This window comes from Dasypus novemcinctus, chromosome 21 (assembly GCF_030445035.2).
Source record: "Dasypus novemcinctus isolate mDasNov1 chromosome 21, mDasNov1.1.hap2, whole genome shotgun sequence".
NCBI classification, from domain to species: domain Eukaryota; kingdom Metazoa; phylum Chordata; class Mammalia; order Cingulata; family Dasypodidae; genus Dasypus; species Dasypus novemcinctus.
Genome location: NC_080693.1, coordinates 49963176 through 49985927, shown reverse-complemented (window position 1 = coordinate 49985927; position 22752 = coordinate 49963176).

Here is a 22752-nt window from a genome sequence, read left to right as displayed (position 1 = left end):
TGATGGCAAATTTTATTCAGAAGAGAAAATCTGGAAGTCTATCAGATTATTTAACAGATGTTTATTGAGCAGCTTCCTGGGCATGCAGTTCTAGCCTGGGAGAGACATGGAATGCAATAAACATGGGTTTGTTACTCTTCTTGGACAGCTGTGGAAAAATAGATAGTAGCAGATGCGTGTCAAGAACTGAGTTCTAAGCCTGCCTCCCACTTGGAGTAGCTGGGTGGCCTTGCACAACCTCTAGCACTTCTCTGAGCCTCTGTTTTCTGGTCTGGAGCCAGTTTTAATTGAGTCTATCTCACAGAGGAGTGGTGGGGGAAGGAACTTGGGAAAAAAGTATGTGACGTAGCAGATTCTTGATAGATCTCCATTCTCTCCCTACCTTCCTTACCCTTAGAAGTGTTTTATTTGCGCCCTTCCCACATTTATCATCCAAATTAAGCCAAAACATTGTATTTACTTGAATTAAAAAGTCTGAGTGATAGGAGAAAAATGAATTGAAAGAAGGTGGAATGCCCAGGATGCCAGATCTGTCTTCCTCCAACTGCAATAGAATAGTAGGAGGGTTTTACACCTTGTCAGGTAGGGCCTGCTGCTCCTAACCAGCAGGAAGGAATTACAGAAGAATGACCATCGTCCTTTAGCACCACTTTAAGATAAAGGTGTAAACTCTCTGATGGGGAAATGAAGCAGGCTGATTAGGGAATTAAGAGACAGATCTGGAACCTAGCAAAGAGTCTACGTGGACATCATTACACTCAAGATGGCTGTTGGAAGAACTTGCAAGATTCCCCATTTGGAAAGAGATTTTCTCTAGAAGCCAGGAGAAGCTCTGGATATTCTCCAGGGGCCTTATCATTGGGCCCTCCTGGGGAGATTGATGGGTGGGGTAATTAATCAAAGTAGCAAACAGCCATGATTCCTCCCCTGTCATTAGCAAAGGGGCAGAATAATTAATGGTTCAAAACACAAGTGTAGGAAAGCAAACATAGCTCAACTGATAGAGCGTCTGACTACCATATGGAGGGCCCAGAGTGCAATCCCCAGGGCCTCCTGGCCCATGTGGTGAGCTGGCCCATGCACAGTGCTGGCGCATGCAAGGAGTGCCGTGCCACACAGGGGTGCCCCTGCATATGGGAGCCCCATGTCCAAGGAGTACGTGCTGCAAGGAGAGCTGCCCTGTGTAAAAATAGCACAGCCCACCCAGGAGTGGCGCTGCACACATGGAGAGCTGATGCAGCAAGATGATGCAACAAAAAAGAGACACAGTTTCCCAGTGCTGCTAGATAATGCAAGCAGACACAGAAGAATACACAGTGAATGGATACAGAGGGCAGACAATGGGGGGAAGGGGAGAGGAATAAATAAAATAAGCTTTTTTTAAAAAAAGCAAGTGCAAAGGCTGAACCAGTCCTCTCTTGCCTTTGACCCCTGCTCTTGCCTTTTTCTCTCTCTCTTGCCTTTTGATCTCTGCTCTTGCCTTTTCCACCCCTGCCATGATGAACATGCAGGCAGACCTGGGCGTTTATCATCTATAATGGGGAATTGTAGTCTGTAAATTGACCCTTTTTATCACTTTTCAACCCTTTCCTCTCTACCTGGGACCCATGATCTGTTGTTTTCTCCCATTTCTGTTCCTTCCCTACCTTAATAAATTACTGGTCCAACTGAAAAAAAAAGGTGGAATGCAGAAACCTAATCCCACAAGAAAACAAAAATAAAGCGTTATTTGAATGCCAGAGGAACTTCTTGGTTCTGGCCATTCCACAAGGTTTTAATAGCTAATTTCTAAAACATTAGTTAGAACGTCACAGCTTGGCATGTAATAACTCCACTGGGAAATAAAGCTTTACTAAAAATAAGAAATAAACTATGAAGTGATAAAATACAAGCAGGTAAGAGAGAGAGCCCTAGAGAGGCAAACAGGAAAACAAGATCTTAGTTTCAGCTCTGAGACAAATACTCTTAGGAAAATCACTATTTCTTCAGGGCTTATTTCCTCATCTGTAAATTCTTAAAAATGGGCCTAGTGCTCATAAGATTTAAGCATATTTGCTATACAGATGAGGTTATTTTAAATGCTGAGCCACTTCCCACTTGAAGTATATTAAAAAATGTGGGCAGTTTCACTCAGGTTCCCACAAATCACGTGAACCAGAGGCTTGGAATCACCCAATGTCTTCTATTCCAACACCGTCGGAATATCTTTTACCTGGACCGGAGTTTTTTTAGTTTTCTCCTTTCTTTCTTTTCTTCCATCCCTGACTTTAGTTATGCTTCCCTTATATATTGTTATAGTTGCTATTATTTTTCATCATTATTACTATTTGTCTTCTTGTACTTCTCCTTCTCTCCTTTCTCTCGGAATTTCTTTTTCTACAATCCATCTCTTTTTTTTAAATTTTTTTTTAACTTTCCTCATTAATTGGCCTCAATATGGAATTGAAAGGTGATTTAAACTATTTGCATTTGAAAATTTTTGAATGAATGTTTATATTTTTAACTTTAAAATTAGACGGGGGAAGCAGATTTGGCCCAATGGATAGGGCGCCTGCCTACCACATGGGAGGTCCAAGGTTCAAACCCACGGCCTCCGGACCCATGTGATGAGCAGGCCCACGTGCATTGCTGATGCGTGCAAGGAATGCCATGCCATGCAGGGGTGTCCCCCACATAGGGGAGCCCCATGTGCAAGAAGTGCACCCCGTAAAGAGAGCTGCCCAGCGCAAAAAAAGTGCAGCCTGCCCAGGAATGGCGCCACACACATGGAGAGCTGATGCAGCAAGATGACACAGCAAAAAAAATGATACACAGATTCCAGGTGCTGCTGACAAGAATACAAGTGGACACAGAAGAACACAGTGAATGGACACAGAGAACGGTGGGCACCCACCTACCACATGGGAGGTCCCAGGTTTGGTTCGAAGACAAGCAGATACTGAGAGCACAGAATGAACAGACACAGAGAACAGTCAGCAAGCTCAAACAATGAGGAGGGGAGAGGGAGAAATAAATAAATAAAATCTTTTAAAAACTTAGATGAGTTGATGAGTTGAGCATTTTACATTTCTCTCTCAAAAAACTAACTTTATTATTGGTATCATTATTTTCTGTGGTCCACTGATACATTTTTCTTCTACTGGTAAGTTTTGTTTACACTGACTTTTTTTTTCTTTTTAGAGAGGAGTGGGCTATGACGGGAAAAAAATGAGAAGGTCAAGCGAAGCTTACATCAAGGCAAGGGTGGTTCTTAGAAGCTGCTTGTGAATTTACTGTATTTTCCCAGTCAAATTGATATCTTCATTATAAAATTGGAGACGGAACCATAAAAAAAATCCCTCTGAAGTATTTTCAAGGGTTTGCATTTAAGGTAAAATATAGTTTTCTGATAAAATATGAACACAATTGAAAATAAATGTCAAAATCTCAAAGCAGAGTAAGTGGATTACTTTCACATTTGCTACAGCAACTTAACGATCCAAAGGCAAAACAATCCCCATTGCGGAGCTGGCAGGGCATGCTGGGCCTGTCCCTCAGCGGTATTGGCATTACTCTTCACTGTTTTATTTCAGAAGAAAATGAAATTGATTTCTTCACAGTTCTGGAAGCAATCAGACTTTCACAATCAATATACTCTACAATTTCTGCTTCCAAGCTTTGTTTATGTTATTCCGTCTGTCTACAATGTTATCGTCCATCCTACCCCACCATCCCCCAACATGCTCCTACCCTCCCAAAAATAGTTACTTATCTTTCAAGACAAAGCAGCTTATTTTTTTATACCTAAGTCTTAGATGGAATTGGCCATTGACTTAATCAACATTTACTCAGATGTCTCTTGCGTCCCTTCTATGTGCTGGGCAGTTGACCCGCTATGCCCTCCTGCATCCTGTGAGGGTTCTAGGAGAGCATCTGTGATGCTTTCTTACCCTGCATCATCTCGACGCCTGACTCCTCCTCCCTCTAGACAGCAAAGACCCAAGGGCAGTGTCATGACACCTTCATTTCCTTGTATTTCCACCCAAGGACCAAAGGGCAGAAGGGGTTCAGCAAATCTCTGAGTGACTTTATGATCGTAAAATTGCTCTGCACTCTGGGAAGAGGAGCTTAATAAAGAAATATGCCCAATGGAGGTAATAATTCAGAAATGTGGAAATAGATGAATGAACAGGGCAACAAATTTATTAGTCAACAATAACAATAAAGAGAGCAAGAAGAGAGTAATCAGTGCTTTTAGCAAGCTGTGAGACCTCAAAATTCTGTAATAAACCTTCCATTACTTTGCTTTAGATCAGATAGGAATTGAGCACAGATGGTTAAATTTCTTGATGGAAATTTGAAAGGGAAAAATATAAATGAAGGCCATAACAGATAATGCTACATGCCAAGCACTGTCTCAAGTGCTATCAGTGGATTAGTTCTATACCTAAAACCACCCTGAGGTTCTATCACTTGCCTTGAGGCAGAAAGGGGTGACCTAACTTAGCAGTGGTTACCTAGCTAGTAAGTAGAGGAGCTAGAGTTTAAAACTAGAATCTGAGCTCTACTGTCTAACCACTATGTTCTCCCTCTACTGCCTTCCCTTACTGGCTCACAGTGGGGAATAGAATGTGAAGAGCTGGGATGAATAGAAGTAATATTAATCTGAAGATGAGTTCAATGTGGTTGCCTTGAGAAGTAAAGATTTGCTAAATATATGATAGATTTGTGCTTGTCTCCTTTTTCATCATACACACATCCACCCACACAGTTGTATTCTCTTCTTTTAACCTTTCCTGAAATGTCAGTCTCTCCCAGAAGTTGCAATGACAGGATCACCAGGAATGTGCCAGTAATCAGCTTCACTCTACAGTGATTTTGCTGGTATTTTGCATCTGGAGGACTTGACTGAAGGCCACCTTGGGTGTCTTACCTTAAACAGTTACTTTATCCACAGAGGGGGTGATGAGAAAGTAGAAAGTAGAAAGTAAGATAGAGCTCTCACTTACCTGGCCAAGCAGGAGCTGTGTGCTAAGAGAATTGTAGCCATAATAGAGAACGGTTGTCCCGAAAATCCAGGGCTCTCTCCAGGCTCCCTCAGCCAGCCTCACACCATTGTACTTTTCTTCCCTGGAGGAGCAGGATCTCCAAAAGGAAGGCCGGGAGCCATTAGCCGGTGGGTCCCGGGAGCACTTGGCTGCATCACCACCAAGTGGATAGAGGGCTGGGCATCGAGTGAGGCCTCAGAAGTATATTCCTGACTGGGGTCTTTGCCCCGGCAGTCATATAGCATGCAGGAGACAAGGAAAACCAGGAGCAAGATGACGTAGCTTGCAACTAGGATGATCAGGTTCAAGGTAACTGGGTCGACCTCCAAGTAAAGTGCCATCCCAGCTCTCACAGTTGGGAAGCGGGGCTAGAGAGGGGTGATTTGGTTGGGGATTGCAGGGAACAAATGGTAGCTCTTTGGAATAGCTCATTGGCTCTGAGGTAAAAATACATTAATCCCCAGTGCTCCAGGGGACCTCGCAGATTAAAGCTGCTCGGTTTAATAACTTAAGCTCTTGCTGTTAATACACCAGCCACCAAAAACACAGACGCTATCTCCCACCAATTTGCCTATACAGAGAGAAAAATAGAGTTCACATGTTATTGAAATGTGGTATATAAAAAGGGTGACCATAGAATTCACTGTCCAAATGGGCAGTTTTGTGAGCAAAAGTAAGTGCTGTTAATAAGCACATTGAGATGAAAGTTATAAAATTGTATTATCCTGGACACATTGTGAAGGATGGTCACCCTATAGGGAAGGGAGATTTAATGCCGAGTATGGAGTTGTTGGGGTGAACAGTTTTGTGGGCTCTGGGAATGGATGTGCTTTTTTAAACAAGAGGGACACTACAGTACCTGACATTTTCCCTCTTTCATGCAATTGTTGGTTTGTTCATTTATTCATTCAGAAATACTTTTTGAGCTCCTGCTATGTTCTAGGCACTGTGCTAAGTGATGGGGGTGTGGCAATGATAAGACAGGAGCACTGAGTTTAGCAGAGGAGACAGACCTTAAATAATTGCACAAATCAACATTAAATTACCACGGGGATAAGTTTATAAAGGACAAGTAAAGGGTAATAGGAGAGTGTGTTCGAATGCTGGGGTGAGGGGAGTGATATATGAATAAATAAAGCTTCTCTGAGAAGGAGACATTCAACCTAGGGCCTGAGGGGCGAGCAGAGCTAGCCGGGGGAGGACAGGCATCGTTCACAGAGGGAGCAGCCTGTGTGAACGAGCTGAGCAGAAAGAAGCCTGGCACATTGGAAGAAATGAAATAAGCCAGTGTGAATGGAGCAGAGAGAGAGAACGGGGAGCATAAAGTGACAGAATAGTCAGGTGGCAGATCGCAGAGGGGCTTGGGGACCAAATGAAGGAGTTTAGGCTTGATCCTAGAGCAGCAGGTCATGGTGGGACAGTTTCATCAGGGGAGTGATGTGATTAGATTTGCATTTTTTGAAAGATCACCTTGTCTACTGTGTGGAGAATGGAATGGGGGGGGGGGCAGGAGTGGATATAGGAAGACAAGCAAATAGAAAGAAAGATGAGATTAATCATCAGGCCTACCTCAGTAGTAGGCCCATCCCAATAGTCGAGCACGGGGCTAATTTCATGGGCATTTAACTTGTACCTCACACAGGGCCCCACATTCAGAAGGGTCTTGGACTTGGTTTAATGCTCTGCTGTTGCCATCTTGAAATTCTCAATGATTTTTAAACAGAGGACCCTGCATTTTTTTTTTTTTTTTTTTTTTTTTTTTGCATTGAGCCCTATAAATTATGAATCTGGTCTCGGTCTTATATATTCATTTTTGGCCAGATAGGGCATCAATAGCATTGCTCCAAAAGCAAATGGGTCTCTTTTGATACACGTAGTTAATGGCCAAATTTCCTGAGGTCAGCTGATTTCTCAGTGTTCTTAAGCTTTATTGAGCTAGCAGCTTCTTGTTTGACTCCTTTATGCCCAGCTTCCATGGGAAATGAAGGTTCAGGGATGCCACAGAAAGGAGTTCTTATAGATCTGGAAGTCTTTTAAAATAAAATATTCCATGATTCCGTGGTCTTGGCTTAACCTATGGAATTATACTTAAGAGGATAAACAGTTCTCAAATATTAGACGTTCAAGACCAGCCTCATTTGAATCAACTGAGCTTCTTATGAATAGGATTCCTGGATCAAACCCAGGTCTATTGAATTAGAATCTTTGGGGTTGGAGTCTGGGAATCTGTATTAATCAAAATTTTCATGACTAATTTTGATATGCAACCATGATCGGGAATCATAGCTGTTGTGAAAGAAGAATGTGTCACCAAGTGGGTCACCAGAGTCTTGGTTGGCTGTGAAGAAATGTCATAGATGGTTTTCCACACAGAATTCAACATTGTTCAAGGTTCTGCATCCAAAGTTAATTTTGTCAAGAAGTCCTTTTCCTGGTGACAGTTCACCTTTACAGGAAATTGGAGACTGATGTTTAAAGCAGAATAGCTGTTAATTGAATTACAACGAGAGATTGTGTGTGCTTGTGCTGGAAAGGCCATACGATTGTTTCTCTGGAGGCAGATCTAGTGGGAAAGTCCATTTATAATAAGAAGGCTGAGCAAGTGGAATTGTCTGGTACTCCTATAGATTATATGCAATGCACCCAGAGAGAAATAAGGCTTTAAAAGGCATCATCAGGTACCAGTTGATGATTTCTTTGCCCACTCTGAACTCTAGATTCTTTTCTTCTATGGTAAACTGATGTCCATGCATCAATACTGAAGGGAGTTCTTTGGTAACTTAAATAGATGACAAATGCATTTGTTAAAATCCTTTCTCACATGTGAACTACATACATTTTAGTCTACGTTAAATTAAACTGAAGTATATGCAGCAACTGTTCTATTGAGAGGATTTTCGTGTTAGTTCCAGTTGCTCTGTGCAAAGGTGATAACCCTTAAACACGGTGGTTGGCCTGGTCTGGCTGCCTGTCCTCTTGCATCGCCCCCGTTCTGCTAATCCTCTTTGTGGAATCTCAGAATGTTTGGTTCAAGACCATTATTTTTGGTCCAGTTTCTTATTACCATCATCAGAAAGTTGTTGTTGTTTTGTCACTCTGTATCTACCAAAGTTCATTTTAAATCCACCCTGTGGAGGCTTTGCTTCCCTCCAATGCGCTGAGTATGATGCTAGCTACCTGCTTTACTTAATTAACCCCAGGAATGGCTGTTGATTCACATTGCAGCCAACCCCTTTCCTTCTTTCTGTCTTTAAGGTACTTTTCTCTTGCGCCATCTAGTGGCCAAAGAAGAGGTTGCTGAATAAATAAAGAACAGCCCTAGGCAAACTGGGAAGGTTATTATTAATCACAACCAGCAGGAGAGGGTAACATAGGCAGTAACAATAACTAGCAACATTTTGGAACAACCCCTTGAGGCAGGCAGGACTTTCTCATCCCATCATTTCTTTACAAACATGCATTATACACTTACCATGTGCTGGCATTTGGAGCTAGACTATTTGATAAATAACAACTCTGCCCTACATGCCTGACGTTAGAAAGCACAGATGAAAACAGGAATAAACAAGGATTTAAGCTCAGAGAAGCATTGGAATTCAATCAGCTCATCCTCATTCTCTCTCTCCCCCATTCTTCTATCTTTCTTTTCTTTCTTCCTGGAATATAAATTAAATATCCATATAGAATATACTATGGGCAATTAAAAAACCCAATCCTATAGGGATTCCATGGGCACTCAGGTATATATATATCTATTTGCAGCATAGTCTGCTTTATTTGCTGACCTGAAACATGACTTAGTAAGGACATATAAATATGAGTTCCATGTATGCGCATTTCAAGGCAACTAGAGTTTATTTCTCAAAACACCAATTTTTAAATTTTAACTATTCTTCATAGGAATCTATCTCTGACATTACACAGTGCCTTATTTCCTTAATAAAATAGGGTATTCCAAAAGTCTCTGTGCTATTTTAAGTTTTAATAACTTCGGAGGTATAAATGACACTGGAAGTTTAATTATTTTATAGCTGAGGACTTTGAGGCTCAGGAAGTAACTGCTTAGGACAAAACAGAGGTCACTGATAGAAGCAAGACTTTAAAGTGTATCTTTTGAATTCCAGTCTAGTGCTTTTTTCCACTGGAGCTATTGACTAGATAGAGTGGAAAATAAAAGTGGGCTAGATACCGACACTGGAAAGTAACGGAATAGCAATGATACCTAAAATCAAACGCTAGGCACCTGTATTGTCAAAAGGCTGTTTGCATTAAAATATGCACTGAAAGAACATAATCTTAGCTACTGCCCTTCCCAATTTCCTAAGGTGTGTGTTTAATGTGTGTGTGTGTGTGTTGTGTGTAATCTGGTGAGTGAGTGGCTCATTGGGGAGTTTCTAGAGAAATACTGACATGTTTTATCACAGAACAACGTCAAGGTCTTTCCCCCCTACCTAGTTAATGCTTCGATAAAACCAGGCATGGCTTGGGGCAAGAGTGAAGGTGGACAAAGGTCTTTCAGAAGCTCCTCTATTCTATTTTGGCACTCTGCTGTCTAGCCCTGGGAGTTTTCTGACTCCTTCTGCTCAGTATTATTCCTGAAGAAATGATCTGATATTAAAAAAAATTCCTGTATGCAAAATTTATTTCCATGACAGTAAACACAAGACCTTCAGTATAAAATAGCAACTGGCTGTCCGCCCCCTGATGTAGCCTTTTATATCTTCCCTGTAAAATGCTTCTGTGATGCTTTCTTGTTCTTTGTTATCCACATGCCCGAATCTTCTTTCTGCAAGACAACAAAGGCCCAAGGGCAGGGTCATGACACACTCATTTCTCTGTATCTCTAGCCAGGGCCTGATGGGCAGAAGGGGTTCAGCAAATCCCTGAGTGACTTTAAGATCATAAAGTTGTTCTGTGCTCTGGGAAGGGAAGCTTAAGAAAGAAAGACACAAAATGGAAGTAATAATTCAGAAATGTGGATGTAGATGAATGGGCAGTGCAAGGTCAACAGCAACAACAAAGAGAGCGAGAAGAGAGTAAACATTGTTTATATCGAGCTGTGGGACCTCAACAAAAACAAAGGAAGTCACTTTCAGGACCTTGTGTTAGGCAGTGGTTTCTTAGACTTTACACCCAAAGCACAAGTGGCAAAAGAAAATACAAATAGGACTTCATCAAAATTAAAAAAACTTTTGTGAATCAAAGGACTTCATCATGCAAATATAAGCACAATTTACAGAAAGGGAAAATATTTATATAAATATTTTTCAAAAATTATAAAAACATATCTGATAAGGGTTTAATATCCATAATATATAAAGAAACCCTACAATTCAACAACTAAAAGATAGACAAGCCAATTTAAGAATGGGAATAGACAAAAATAGACATTTCTCCAAAGAAGATACACAAATGGCTAATAAGCACATGAAAAGGTACTCAACATTATAGCTATTTGGGAAATGCAAATCTAAAACACAAGATACCATCTCACACCCATCAGAATACTACTAAAAAAAAAAAAAAGGAAAATAACAAGTGTTGGACAGAATGTGGACAAATAGGAATACTTATTCATTGTTCCTGGGAATGTAAAATGTTACAGTCACTGTGTAAAACAATTTTGTGATTTTCCCAGAACATTAGGTATAGAATTAGCACATGATCCTGCAATTCCACTTCTAGAGATATATATCCAAAAGAATTGAACACAGGGACTTAAACAGATATTTGCACACTGATGTTCATAATGGCATTATTCACAATTGTCAAAAGATGGAAGCAACCCAAATGTCCATCAAAAGATGAATGGATAAACAAGAGATGAATTTACATACAATGGAATATTATTCAGCTGTGAAAAGGAATGAAGTTCTGATACATGCAACAACATGGATGAACCTTGAAGATATCATGTTGAGTGAAATAGCCAGACACAAAAAGATACATAGAGGGAGGTGGACTTGGACCAGTGGTTAGGGCGTCTGTCTACCACATGGGAGGTCCGCAGTTCAAACCCCGGGCCTTCTTGACCCATGTGGAGCTGGCCCATGTGTAGTGCTGATGCGCGCAAGAAGTGCCGCGCTACGCAGGGCTGTCCCTGCGTAGGGGAGCCCCACGCACAAGGAGTGCACCCCATAAGGAGAGCCGCCCAGCATGAAAGAAAGTGCAGCCTGCCTAAGAATGGCGCCGCCCACACGGAGAACTGACACAACAACATGACACAACAAAAAGCAAAACACAGATTCCCATGCCACTGACAACAACAGAAGTGGACATAGAAGAAGACACAGCAAATAGACACAGAGAACAGACAACTGGGGTCAGGGGCGGGGGGAAGGGGAGAGAAATAAATAAATAAATCTTTTTAAAAAAAGATACATAAAATATGATATCACTGCTGTGAAATAATTTGAATAAGCAAATTCATAGAGTCAGAAACTAGAGTACAGGATGCCAGGGGCTGGGGTAGGGGTAAGGAACTGTGAGCTAATGCTTAATTGATACAGAGTTTCTGTTTGGGGTGATGGAAAAGTTTTAGCAATGGATGGTAGTGATGGTAGCACAATATGGTGAATGTAATTAACACCACCGAATTACACATTTTAATGTAGTTAAAAGGGGAAATTTTATGTTCCCCTTTTGTGTTACTAGAAATTTTATATTACTAGAATAATCATTTTTTTTAAGAGCCATCAGATTCTACAACACAAACAATGAATTCTAATGTAAACTATGGACTATAGTTAATAGTATAAGCATAATTATATTATTTCATCATTTGTAACAAAGACACCACACTAAAGCCAAATGTTAATAACAGGAAAATGTGTGTGTGTATTCAGGGAGGAGGTGTTTTAGTTTGCTAAAAGCTGCTGGGAGCAATATACCAGAAATGGGGTGGCTTTTATAAAGGGAATCTATTAGGTTAAAAGCTTACATGTTTCTGAGGCTGTGGAAATGTCCAAATCAGGGCTTCATGAGAGAGCCTGTCTCACCAGAGTTCAGCTGCTGGTGATCAGGCGCATGGCAGCATCATGGCATCATCCAAAGATGCTTTCTCTCTAAGCACAGCTACGGGCGATTAGGCACATGGCAGGGCACAATGGCTGCTCTGCCTTAATCAAGGCATCAGATGAAGCTGTTGCCAAGAGCTCAGCTGTGGGCAATCAGGCATATGGCTTGTCTCTCCCCTCTTCACAAGACCTCTCTCTCAGTGTTTCTGTGTCTCAGCCACATTTTTTTTCTGTGTGCCTCTGCATGATTCTCCCATTTGTAAAGGACTCCAGCAAGAGGACCAAGACCCATCCTGGGTCATGCCTCACTGAAGTAGTCCAATCAAAGTCCCCCCAAATGAATCCAATCCAAGCAAAAGGTCCCACACCCACAGGAATAAATTAGCCTTAAGAACATGATCTTTTCTGGGATCCACAACATGCTTTAAACTGTCACAGGGGGTATATGGCAACTCTGTATTTTCTGCATGATTTTTCTGCAAACCTACATCTTCTTTAATAAAAAGATTTTTTAAAAAACTATGAAAAAAATCCTTTGCAGACAAAAAAGATTATAAAAACCTACAAAAATAATTGAAACAGTGTGGCAGGGATAATATTTGAACATCTTAAGACATTGCTTCTTGCCTCTCCCTCTCTCAAGAATTGCTTGAACCCATTTATTTTCTCCTTCATCATCCAGGATTTCTAAAGGCAATGACTCTCAGGAGAGATAACAGTCTGAAAGAGTCAAGTTCATGGTTTTTCAACTCCAAAGTAGATTTCTATAAATTTACACCAAAGTCAATAGACTTAGAGCCAGACTTTGTTGGGAGATCAAAGGCCATTTTTAGAATTCTAAAATATCAAGTTTGTATATCAAGATCCCGACCAAGAAGACCAAGAACATAGAGTTGATACCACAGTCAAAAGATAAGGAAGAGTAAGTGAAGAATGTGAACAGCTTTCCTACCCTTAATGCAATGAGAATCGAAAGGGGAGTTCCAAAGGGAGGTGACAAAATCTCAGATATTAGTATGTTCCTGAGAAGGTGATTTAGTTTCCTTGGCTGCTCAGGCAAATACTATGCAATGGGTCAGTTTAAATGATGGGAATTTATGAGCTCATGATTGTGAAGTTAGGAAAAATTGCAAATTAAGGCATCATCAAGGCAATGCATTTTCCCCAAAGATGGTCATGTTCTGGGGCTGGCTGCTGGCAATCCTTACCTGGACTTCTCTGTCACATGGCAATACACACAGTGGCCTCTCCTGGCCTTTTCTTCCCTTCTGGATTCCACTGATGTTCAGCTTCTGGCTGCACCCTCTGTGGCTTTCTCTCTTAGCTGTCTGAATTTCTTTCTGCTTGTAAGGGACTCCAGTAATAGGATTAAGACCCATCCTGATTGAAGTGAGGCACATCTTGACTGATGTAACCTTATCACCAAGTCCTTCTTAATCCCACAGGAATGGAGTAAATTTAGTAACATGTTTTTCTAGGGGTATATATATTTCCAAACCACCACAGAATGCTTTCCCTCTCCCCCTAGATTCCCATAGTATATTTCTGAGAGATTGTGAGGTTCTTGGAGAAGCCCAGTGCCAACAGGACACTGAACAGGAACCCTGCGGCTGTTTCACAAATGAAGATACACCAAGAGGGAAAAAAGCTGTGAGTTTGAAATACTCCCTGATAGAACTGAATGGAAATATTAAGAGATGTCCAATTGAAAAGGGGTTCATGGTTCTACCAAGGGCATGGAGTGAGCAGATGTGATGATGGGGGAATAGCTGATAACCTTGGACATGAGCATTTATATAGTTTGTACTGAGTCTGATGCTCAAGACCATGTTGGACAAGCCACATCTCAATGGAGGTCACTGAGGACAAAAGATGATATATACACTACCTATCTTTTCATAAAAGCTGGGACAATACTTAAACCCTCAGGAACTTAGATGTTTCACTAAAGGAAAGACAGGGAGAAGGGAAAAAAGGAAGAGCATCAAAGCTGGGTAAGGAGGGAAAGGACAACCTGTGGTGGTGATGGCGCGGATTGTGATAAATGATGGTGTCAATGCATTGGAGGTCCCTGTGTGGTCAGAGGAGGTAGGAGTAGAGTGAGTAAATGCACTGGGAGGACTGGAGATGGTGGTTGGAGGGAGGCATGCTTGAAATTGAGATTTTGAAGGTGGTATAGTTATTGGTGGTGACAACATTAATGGAAAAGCATAAGACTGTATGGCTGAAGTAAAATGAAGGACAGCTTTTTGGAGTTGAGGTAGTCAAAAGTTTGCAGAGGCAGAGTATTGTTGAAATTGCCAAGAAGGATGAAAGAGTAAGGAGCAAAGAAAGTGAGCTGAGGGCTGAAGCCATTGATGAGAAGGGAGAGGTCACGAGTTTGACAGATGAATATAAAAGGAAGAGGTGTCTGGTAGTTAAGTCTGATGACATGTCCTTTGTCAGTGTAGGCACAGCAGCTCAGAATTTTGTTTGAGAAAGAGGAAAAAATATTTGGAAGTTGCTTTGGGACAATAAAGCACCTACTTAAACTGCAGGTCCCGAACCATGGGGGCTGTGCAGGAAAAATGAGCTTCCATTTATGAGGGCTGGTGGTCTTTAGAGATTGTCAGTTTTTGATAAAAATAATGCCAATAGTAGTAATTCACAGTAATTTTTTCTTAAAATTTATCTAGCTCTAAAACAGGCATTCTTAACCAGGGGTCCGTGAGTTTGAATTTAAATAAAAAAAACACCATTCTTGTGGGGACTTGTTGGTGTGTGTGTGATATATTTATTAAGTAATACTCAGTATAGTGTGGACTTAGTAAGGGGTCTTTGGTTTTCACCTGACTGGCAAAGGGGTCTGGGAACAAAGAATATTGAGAACCCCTGATCTAAAATGTCAGAATATATTAACAAAAATCAAGAAAGGGAAAGACAAGCAGAAGTATGCTAAATTCTTTATCTTAAATAAGGAAAACTCAAAAGATATCACTTTCTGTAACTTCAGCAATTAGAGAGACGACAATTATGTAGCTTGCTTTTGAAAGTATTGAAGAGAACCATTAAGAAAAAATAATTGTGACAGGCCTACCACCAAATTTTAGGGGTTGAAAATTTTACCAATTTTCTGGCCTGCCTTCCTTTCTTCTGTTCTCTTTCCATTTTCTGTTTGGAAATGTGTCACACTGTGATGACATTTGTATTTTCTTATTTGAAAATCATACCATCTGCATTTCTTTTGGCTCTGGGATTTTACAACCTGTGATGATGGTATAGATGATCAAAGATGTCTCCTTTAATTTTATTCAGCTTCCTATGTGGGATTTTTGTCATTTTAATGTTCGCTTATTTTGCTGTGTAGTTTGGACTTGGGAGGACATGCATGGATGTAAGATGTGTATGTGGTTCCAAGAAACAGGGAATATTCAGAAGCAACTGAAACTTGTGCCAAAGGCAACCCTGAGGGAGATCTGAACACCATATGGAAAGACAGAAAATCTTAGTGACTTTACATTCAAAATATACCAAGGCTTCAAACTTTCTACCACCTCCACTACTTCCACCTTGTGCCAAGCCACTGCTACCCCTTGACTTGACTATTACAACAGGTCTCTCTGCTTCAGTTTTTCCCATTGCCCACCCCCTGACAGCAGTCTATTCTCAACAAAACAACCAGAGTGAGCCTATTAAAACATAAGTCAGACCACGTTGTTCCTTTGCTCAAAACCTTCTAAGGGCTTCGCATTGCGCTTTAGTAAAAGACAACGTTCTTATAATAGGCAACAAGGTATTGCACAAACTGACCTAACCTAACCGCCCTCATTTCCAAGAACCTTCGGCTCACCTGTCCAACTCTAGCTACACTGGGCTCGTCAGTGTTCCTTGAACCGGCCAAACCATCTCCACGTCAGGATCTTAGCACCTGCTGTTCTGTCTGCCTGAAAGACTCTTCCTCCAGTTGTCTGCATAGCTTGCTCCCTGGCTTCCTTCAGGTCATTGCTCAAGTGTGACCTTAGGAGAAAGTTTTTCTATGACTACCCCGTATAATATTGCCACTGTCTTTGCCCAGGGCACTCTGTCTCTTCCTTTTTTGCACCATTACATTTGCTAGCTACTTGTCTGTAAGAACAAGTTCCTAGCTTAGACTTCAATTAGCACAACTTATCTTTCCAGTTTCACTTTTCATTATTTACTTATAACTGGAAAAACTGTACTACCCTTTGCCTTTCAATTTTTTCCTTATTTCCCTCTTGTCTTACTCTGCCAGGCTTGTATGGCAAAAACTACACAATGGGTTGGTTTAAACAACAGGAATTTACCGGCTCTGGATTTTGGAGGGTAGGAGGCCTGCTTCCTCCTGGGGTCGGGAGAATTCTGGCTGGCCAGCCATCCTTGCGTTCCTTTGCTTTCCTGTCACGTAGCAGTGTCCCCCTCCTGTCTCCTCTGGGTTCTCACTGACTTCTTGCTTCCAGCTCCTCCCCAAGGCTTTCTCTTCACAAGGCCTCCAGTAATAAGCCTGCAGCGCTTCTGGATTCAGCTGACCACTCCTTAACTAAGAACAATGTCTTCAGAGGTCCTACTTACAATGGGTTCACAGGATTCAAAGCATGTCTTTTTTCCTGGGGTACATAACTCAGTCTATCATACCTCCCCTCCCATTTTTTGCTGTTTAAGGTCATTCTATTTTTCTGTAATTCCTTCTGTTCTCATCCTTACCTATCATCCTTATCTAGTTTCCACTCCAAACCCATTCCAAATCCTACTTCCCACATAAAGTCTTACCTTAATTCTCTCCTCTGAAAATTTTATTGCATGTACACTTAATTGGAAATTATCTTAAAATATTGATGACCCAATATTTTATAAATTTTAGGACATAATTTTTCACAGATTTTGGTTTTATCTTCAAAACAAAATAATTCATTGAGGGCAGGAATAAAATATCTATTATATATGATATTTTGAACATAATAAAATACAGTAGACATTTATTGATCTTATTTGATTAGGAAAAAGTTAAGGTACAAGAAGGAAATAGTGGCCATTATAATTAATAGCTAGTACCATACAGAATGCATTTTATATGTTAGCTCACTTAATCTTTGCAACACCGCTGTAAGATAAGTACCATTATTGTCCTCAGTTAATAATTAAGGGAAATGAAGCTTAGAGGTACTAAGTAATTTGTCCCAAGTGACACAACTTATAAATGTTAAGGTCAGTATTTAGAAGCACTGTGAATAGGGATAAGTTATCAGAAAGGATAGCGTAGATTGACCCTTTGAAGTTGTGATAGTGTTGTAGAATTTGAGAGAGGTTCAATTATTTGCGTATAGAGAGGCCAGGACTCAGGAATGATTTTGAGAAGGAAAAATGGTTTATTGATGGATGGCTGGACTCGGGAGCTTTCTGTTTCAATTCTGAGCCCTGAACAAGATTTTTGAGTCCCTTTTATACAGAGAGGAAAGGCCAAATGGTCCTTTTGTTTCAGTTCTTAATAGGCTTGAATTAGCATATATCTTCCACAGCCTAGGTAAGCTTTTAGCTTGGACTTCATACATTCTAGATAAGCTTTTAGCACATTTGGTTTGCATTTTTCCTGAATATTTAAAGTTTATAGACTTTGCATTGTTAAACTGTTTCCTGGGACTGCAGTCGTTGCATGGTCACCAAGGGCAGGAGTGCAGCCTCTTACCGTTCCACACCCACAAGTCAGGACAGACAGCTTAGGTTAAGGTTATCTCCAAAGAGACAAAGAGCCTCCCACCCATAGCCCACATCATTTCCCCCCTTATGCCAAAGTTTAACTCGCTAAGCTTTGGCATAATTTTTGTTTTTTGGCATAATTTTATGAGGTGGATGGCTGTTTGTTGTTTTGATTGATTACTTTACTTATTAATTTTCAGTGTAGCAGTTAGGAGCCTGTTCCCAGAAGTTTATAAGTTTTCACTCTGGACAGTAGAATTCTGGGGCAGGGGCCTCCCTGCAGTTATCCTGGGGCTACCAGCGCCCACATAGATTTTCAGTCAGGCTCCAGATCCATCTATTAATTTTGTTTTACCCTTAAAAAGTTTACACTTTTGATTTTAAAGGGGTGCTGAAGGGAGATGATCTCTTCTCTGTAACTGCTTCTTGCTGGCCATGGGCTGTAGTCATTACCTAACAAGGTGTAAAACTCTCTTTTATTTTAACTGGCGGAAGATGGATCTGGCCTTCTGTATGAAGTTGGATGAAGTTTTCATATGGTTAATAAGATGTTCACTCTGAAAGAAACAAACTTAATAAAAAATTTGGAATATCTGTTTTTAAAAGAGGACATTGGATTACAGAGGTAGACAAGGTTAGGTGCTTATAAAGCTGGTGGGAACAGTTTATGTATATTTTTTCTAAGTTATTTATTTTTAGAGAGAAATTGCAATAGATACTTAGCTTTGTTTGAAGACACATTTCAAGCTGTTTAATGATTGGCACTCATGTGCTCTGTCAGATTTTCCTGGTGAATTGGCACCTTTTGGGCAATTGGTTTAATTGAGGATTAGTACACCAAGTTGGAAATTTTCTTAGTTTTTAGCTGTAGGAGTGATCAGAACTACAGAATAAAGGTTTTTTTTTTACATTTTGGTTTTAATTGTACAATTTCTGGTAATTTTGACTTGTTCAATAGGTGACTCATTATTAGAAAGCAAGCTTCATTTTTGCTACACAGTAGAATACAGTAGAATATAGTAAGTTGACTGAGCCTGGCTGAGACTGCCACCTTTTTCTATAGACATGTTTAGTAACTGTTTAGAAAATGAATTTACTAGGAATTTAACATGTCCAATATACTTTTGCACTTGATCTAAAATAGAAAAGATAACGTTATAATTATTAGGCATATATTTAGTACAGGATAAAAGTACAGCACTTTAATATTAATTAATGTATTATTTAATGCAAAGGATTCAGAGTTGCAATTAATAGTTTTAAATTTCAGGATTGTAATACTTTACATGTTATCTCTCCATGGGAGCAGGCCATAATGCCAATTGTGTTCAAGTTTTACTTACAGTATCCTGGTATCATGGCTCCACTTAGCATGTTCTTCACAGTGAGCAAGTCGCAGCATCATTGATTCTAGAGAGAGTTTCCAGTATTTTACCAGTCTTGTGCATAGTACTCTTTGGCACTATGGTACAGTGCCAGTCTGGAGGTGATATCTATTGTACGCTTGGCTGTACCAAGTCATCATTGGCTGCTGCAGGAGCTTGAAACTGCAACATAAGTTTTCATCAGCTTCAGGAGCAGAACCAGAGGCTGATATAGCAAATATTTCTAATTGAGGAGTCAGTGACCAGCCTAGCCAATAACTCACATGGAGAGGCAACTTGTAATGTATTCAAGGCCTGGTTTGAATGCACAAAAGAGTTTGACAATGTTAAAGTTTATTCCTTGTTTTTATATATATATTTTAAACAATTTAATGCAACACATCATATATCAAATGACTGTTTACTTATACAATTTTATCATGAAGATAATAGTAAGTATATTACTTTAGTAATAGAGGGAAAAAATTATTTTTCATTGTTAAAATGAAAACAGAAGATTCCCAATAGAATCAAGGTAACTTTTTATTACCATTTACTTAAATATGCACCTTGCGGTGGCCTTCAGGCAGGTTTTATTACTATGAAGTTACTAATTTTATTTACTATGAAGTTACTAATTTAAGTTTTAGTTAACAATGACTTCTAGAACTAGAATTATTTAAATATTTTCAGTTTGGAAGAGATTTTATAAACTTTTTATAATTGACTACAACTACATTGACTAGTTACTTTACATTTAAATAAACTTATTAAATTATAATTACTAACCAAAGAAATTTAGTTTATTTATTTAAGAGAGCATATCTACAATTTTTTGTCTTTATCTTAATTTCATTAATGTGAACCTACAATTTTTATTATTCTAAAGATTTTGTACATGTTAATTTATCTAATGGGTATTTTATAAACTAAAGGAGATTACACCCAAGCTAAATAAAATTGAAACCATTATAATTTATGCAAGGAATGTTCTTTTTTTCTTTACAGGAAGCTAAAAACTTTTCTTTGTTTAAGTTATGAAAATGAATAATTTTTTAAAAGCACATTGACTACCAGGTTTCAAAACACATTACACAATTACTTAATTTGTTTAATCATAATCCTGGAAAGATTTCTCTATAGTTTTTATGGACTTTTCCTTACTTACTTAAATTTGTCAACAGACCCACTAACTACCCTTATTTTATGGCTGACAAAGGTTTAAACTGGGAAATTACAGGGCAAACTGTTCATATTTCCCTGGCCTAGTAGATAGGTTTAATCTGCCACACCTAGTCTTGTCTTTAAAGCTCTTGCAAAGAAGAGGGCCTTTCCCAATAGTTTCTATAATCAGATTTCTATATGACTTTTTCATCCTGCTTAGTCTAATTTGGGCTTCAAGAATATTTACTCACATATATAACTGCATATTTAATTTTTAACAATTTGAATAGAGCTCTTTTAGAAATTTTCACTTGTTAATTTGATATTTCATCTTGCTGTATGAAGATATACACTGAGCAAATGGGCAGACACAAATAGAGTTAGACACAGAAACACAAATCATTGATGTTACTTATAATTTGCATTATTTTATATACTGTTTAGCTTAATTTGGGGTTCAGAAATATATATTATTTATATAACTGCATATTTAACCTCAACGATTTGAGCAAATAGGCAGACATGAATTGTTTGACACAAAAACATAACTTTAGTTACTTAAAACTTCCATTTTTTACAAAATAAGTGTGACTGCAAAACATTTCAAAGACTCCTGAAACTTTTCTTAATTGCACTATGACTGTGCAGTTTTACACTATGATCATGCAGTTTTACACAATAATTTTTTTTCTTAACTAATGGCTTGTAACCAAAATGTTCCCAATGTTTTAACACAATTTTCTTTTGTTTCAGAACTTTATATTTTACCTTGAATGTAGCAGAATTTTGATAAGTAACAAGATTAATTCTAAGTATATTTACTGAGGCTATTGGAAGCCTCAGGGAGACAAACTGGTTTCTGTCATGAATTGCCACTCTTAGGAACACTGACAGTTAAGGCAGGAGACTCCCTTCCCCCTCCTTTTTTTTTCTCAGTCCTTGGAGATAATAAAACTCCAGTGGTCGTTTAAACTCAAGGGCTAAGAATTCCACTAGGCAGCAATTTAGTTTACACTTGGATTCATGAGAGAAAGCAGGGTTACTAATACCAGTAGGACAGGAGCTGTTATGAAATAACTATAGGCAAAGGAAAGGGATGAGGCTAGGTTTGAAGTAACCATAAATGAAGGTAAGGTTAGTTTAGAATTTACACTTACAATAATAGTTTCAGGCTAAATTCACCCAGTTATAATTTCAGTTATTATCTTTCCACTGTTTTATAATATAAATGCATTTATAAATGATCTTAATTCTTAGTTACAGTTTTATTAATTTTTTAACCTTAAGGTGAATGAATTGCATACCTTTATTAATTAAGCTACAATAATTTTTTTAGTAACAGTTCTTTGAAGTCCTGCCTTTTCTTAGTAATGGAACAAATTCTCATCTGCAAGGTATGCATTTAATTTACCAGCAAGAGAGTATTGGCATTTAAAGATTCATTTTAAACTACATTTTTACCTTTTTACCATGAATTTTTAGGTGCCAGCAACTGACAAAAGCCAAGCATAGATTTCAATGTGGCATTTCATTCCTTTTTTTTTCTTTTTCTTTGGTAGTTTCACAACCTTGAAGTTCCCCGCCAGACCACTGAAAAGTCTATCAAGTGATTAGAGGTCTATTGTTTCAAGTGATAGCCTCCTTTCTTCAGAAAACTTTACAGTTCTAAAACATTTCAAAGTATTTTTTTAGTTTTACAGAGAAAGATTCAGAAAAGTAAAGAATCTGGGCAGAATGCAAATGTATTTCTGCCTTTTGACACCCTAGGGAGGGAATTTTACTGCATTTATTTTGATTCTGCTTTTCATCCCCTTCACCTTCCCCCTTCCGGGCAGTCGGGTGCACAACAATCAAATAGGAATGCGGCTTATGAATAGAAGGTGTGGACTCTCTGGAAAGGGGTAAGCCACTCCCCCCTTTCCACCTTTCTGCCAAAATGGGCAGACACAACCTATTCAAATTTGGCACCCCTCCCTGGGACCCAGCCTTCCTGACTGGGGCAGCCCCAATAGACTTGGGTGCGTGGCACAGATACAGACGGCCTCCAAGCCCTGGCAAAGGTGCAGACTCAGATGAGACAGCAGAGCATGCACAAATATCTAGACTCTGCAAACATCCAGACTCCTCAGTTTTGCCCCATAATCAATTCACCCCCTTGCCAATGGCAAGAGAAGGTTCCAGCTCAGTTAAATTTTACTACTTTACATAACCACATAACTCCAACACCAGCATTGAGCTGACACAGACAGAAGCACAAAGGTCACTAATCTGACCCACAAGTTTCATATATATATTTTTCAGCATGGCTGCCCCCACAGCCATCACAAACCTTAGAGAGAACACTTAACATTAACATCTGGTATAAAGACAATTCATTCACAATTCAGCACCATTAACAAAGGATTCCAGCTAGACCTTTTTCACTGTTTAACTTTACACCCAGACCAAGCTTCATTAGCAAAGCTGATCCATTTTCCTGTAGCCAAGATT